Genomic DNA, 4,627 nt, shown 5'->3' on the forward strand with positions numbered 1-4,627 from the left:
ACTGGATCAGAATTGTAACACTTCCAGTTTCAAAAATTTATGTTGACCAATTGGCTAAGTACTTTTATCAAAAGTTACATCAAGTTTACTGATTCACCCTTTATATCTTATTTTAAATTTTTGTTAATCATTAGATACAATGACAGTACACTCATAATTTTTATCATTAATTTCTACCTGCTTAATTTTTATTCTTCAATGTTTTGTGTTATTCTAATCATCAACTAATTTTGAGATTACACCAATCCATGTATAGTTCCCCTGCAAGACAAAGTTCTTCCACATTCTTCCTTTGAGCGTGTTGTTAAAACTTTCTGCAAAACACTTTTATTTTTGAAAAAGTTCAGTTATGGTTGATGTTGTATTTTTGATGAGTTCTTTAAAATCTTTATTGCAGAATTCTTTTCCATTATCCGTTTGCTCATTTCTTGATGTTCATACTTTAAACATCCTATCAGAAAGGTCAGCCATATTTTTAGGTCTTTTCAACTTTAACTGGTATATCCCACGCAAATTTTGGAAGAAACACCAATAAAAGTTAAAAATATTTATGTACTTTATTTACTTTAGATATTAAGTTCCCAGAATCCATTTCTATTACATCAGCTTGCCACACAGCACCTATACCAAACGAAAATCCACTATTTCTTTAAAAACTTTTCTCAGTAGTTTACGTAATTGATTAGTAATTTCTTCACGAATATTCAGACCATCATCTTCAAATTTCTATCACCATATTTATTTTTTTAGTTTTACATATTGTACAAATTCCTCCAGTCCTCTGTCTTCTATTTTTAATTGTTGCTCCACGAGGATTATAGATTTCAGTGAGTTTTCTGCACTTGAGGCACCAGAAATTGTTATCCATTTACATAGATTAAAAATTTATTAAATTTTAAATTACTTCACCAAATATGATTACCTTATATCTATTGGTACGCTATTAACTCTGTCTTTCGATCTTACAATAACAAATTTATTTTTGTACCATTCTTGATTGATTACAATTATGTATTTCTAATAACTTCCTGGAATTCATCCAGGTAACACTTTCAGCGACCACCGATATTTCGGCGGGAGAACACCCTGCCATTATCAAGGCAAACTGCAACGGTCATGGGGCGTACATGCAAATTTAAAACCTCAGTTCTCGGACTGAAGCAGGAAACAACACACACACTGAACACTAGTACCACCAAAGATGAACAAAGTCAGAGCTATCGATAGTGAGACTATGAATTCGCATGTGAGGTAGCATTGACTCTGTCCCTCTGTTTTTTGACAAGGGAGAGAGCTGCATTCCAAACACAGTTTAAACAGAAACCTCCCTCCCTGTTAACGAGGTTGCTCGCTAATTTAATCATAACTGCCTCCATAATAACACAGTCCCAATAGCTGGACGTGCATGCCAATATCTCGGTGTTATTATATAACATGGGGTGACCAGTATCAAACCAATGTTCGGCAATAGCAGATCTATTTGGCTGCTGTAATCGTGTGTGCCGTTTATGCTCAGTACATCGGTCCTCCACGGTCCTGATAGTTTGACCAATATATGCCATGCCGCAGCTACAAGGAATACGATATACATCCGCCTTACGCAGTCCAAGATCATCCTTAACGGAACTAAAAAGTGCTCTAATTTTAGATGGAGGTCGAAAAACACATTTCACATCGTAATCCCGTAAAGTACGACCGATCTTGTTGTACGTGTTTCCTGCGTAAGGCAAAAAGGCAGTAGACTTATGTGTAGACTCAGAATTATCATCAATCACCCTATGTATAGTTGGTCGACAGCGCAACGCACATTCAGTCTGTCTATCACTATAACCATTTTGACGAAACGTAACTTCAAGATGGGACAGCTCAGCTGGCAAAGTCTCAGCATCAGAAATGACATGTGCCCTGTGTACCAAGGTACGAAGTACCCCTTCACACTGAGCCGGATGGTGACAACTATTAGCCTGTAAGTACAAGTTGGTGTGAGTACGTTTCCTGTAGACTGCATTTGCCAATGATCCACCATCCTTCCTCCTAACCAACATGTCAAGAAAGGGAAGGGAACCATCCTCGTCCACCTCCATCATAAAACGAATGTTTGGGTGGATCAAGTTCAGATGTTCTAGAAAGACATTCAAATTATCCTTACCATGAGGCCAAACAACGAAGGTATCATCAACGTATCTTCCTTGTCGACTCAACAGAGAAGTAAGATGCTTGGCTATAAAGTACGTCGGAGCGCCAATGTTACTCACTATAGGACATTTTTATTTCCAACTGAAATTTTACACTGTTGATGCCGCCTTTAGCTACACCTTATTTCCAAAAATTTCCATTTATTAGAGTCAAAATTTTATTAAACCTGTAATTATCTGACATTAGCTTTAGCACAAGTATACATATATGACCGTATATATGACATTAAAATTATCTTTTCTCTTGGTACTGAAGTAAAATTCATTTTTTCCAAGTAGTTAATTAGTTGGTTTCGTAAACTATCAGCAAATGAATCAAATACAAATCTTTTATCGTTATTCTTATGACAATGTGTATGTACATGATCAGATGTAACCAAATTAACTATTCCACAAATATATTTTTTTTAATTGGGAATTTATAAGTCATGAATACACCACACAAGTGTTTAATTTTTAATTTCATAGCAACTTTTTCTATATCATGTTTTACTTAGCAGTTGAGGATATTGCTAAATTATTTCTTTTTGTTCTTCTAATTCTGTATCACCATTTTTCTTGCCCATTGCTTCTTTTGCCATATCAGCTGCTCCACCAACTTGTGAACAAATAGTTGTGAATATTACAGTGCAGATAATGGTAATGTTTGAATACCACCTTATTAATTTGTCAGTTCTGAACCTTCTTTCTTTTGATTTGGTATTCAATGATAATATTCCAACAACTATTCCTAGTGTTATGAGTAGATTACCAACAGTTATTTTACCTGTCTGTCATTCAATGTATGAGTTTAAAATTATTAATCATATGAACTGATGATGATTTAGTTTAATTTTAACTGACTTGTTTGGTTTCAGGTAGCAGAGTATAATCAACACAGGACTTAATCATTTATACAGACAATTTTTTTATAATGATTAGTATATTTATACATCGTGTTTTCATCAACATCCACAATGAATTTTCGTTTCCTATACATTTTTCTCCAACGGTTCTTGCTGCTGATTTTTCGCCAAGTAATGTGTCTTTGGCATACATTTTCTCTTTTGTAGCTAACTGAAGTTCTTTATCGACTTGGTGTCTAAATTGTTAATCTTCATTAACTGTTTATACTATATGATGCTTTTTACTAGCTCCATTTAATGAATTTATACCTTTTACACCATGTGCTAGTTAACCAGGTACTGCCAAGTTGTTTTGCTGTACACTTTCTATTAAACCTTGACCTGTTTTCTCATCTACACTTGAGTCCAAATCTGCAGCAATGTTGGGAAACAGATATCAACAATGTATTGTATCAAACAGTTATTGCTTTTTCCGCTACTTCATTTTATTTTATTTGGATTCTTTTCAGAATATAAAGCTTATAAATGGTACAAAATATCTACATAATTTGATAAATCAACAGCATCAATTTTTGGATTTATATCTTCAGATCTGTTTTAGGTAAATGATTAATCAACCCATTTGTACCTTCATACATCCTGTCGCTCATTGTTAATATATCTCCATTAAATTTTACTCACAACTTGCCTACAAATTTAAATGAGCGAACAGGTATTAATCCAAAAACCTGATCTTCACTATGGTTCATATATTCCAGTATTCTTTCAGTTATAGATATTTTAACATAACCCTCCCTTATCTTAATTGCACCCATGAGCTTTTCTATATTTAAACTCCTTATGTCCCTTCATCACAGCTTATATTTGTAATTCACTTATCATAGTGCGATCCTGTGTACTTCTGTAGTGTTTCATAGGTGGTACGTTGTCAGATTCATCAGATGTGGTGGTGTTGATAAGGCACAATTTGTAATTCATCCTCTCTTATCTTCAACAACTTTCAAGACTTTATCTCCTACTCCTTATAAAGTGTCAATAAGAGATTGATCTCGTTTTTATATGATTCATACTGTGTTTCAGTTTTGTCTTCGTTTTCAAATTTTTCTTTTCATTCTTCCTTTATTTTTTAACTGTGTATAGCTTTTTAACAACATATTGGCCATAATTTGTTAACATTTATTATAGATAAGAACATTAATAGAAATAATTTTTATTAGTTTAGAAATTTATTACTTTATATCTGTACTTTTCTTGTTTAGGCTTCCTAGTCATTTTTATTTAAAAGAAAAAGAACTGGTCCTCATACCAACAGTTACTAAGTTTGTCTTTAAAATCTTTAGATTTTAAATCGCCACTAAAAACTATGATACCTGTGAATTAAATTTGCATCATCTTGTGTAATAATATTTGAAAGATGTTGATAAACCTTATTAATTATTTTGTCATTTTGAATATGTCACAGCTAAATCAAAACAGTCTATTTCCTTTAACTACAACTAGTAAATTATTCTCTCACTACATCCTGATTGTCACAAATGAACCCATCAAACATAAGAAATGGTTTACCTTCATATTCATCCAGTGGTA

The sequence above is a fragment of the Schistocerca nitens genome, chromosome 5 (genome assembly GCF_023898315.1).
Source record: "Schistocerca nitens isolate TAMUIC-IGC-003100 chromosome 5, iqSchNite1.1, whole genome shotgun sequence".
NCBI lineage: Eukaryota > Metazoa > Arthropoda > Insecta > Orthoptera > Acrididae > Schistocerca > Schistocerca nitens.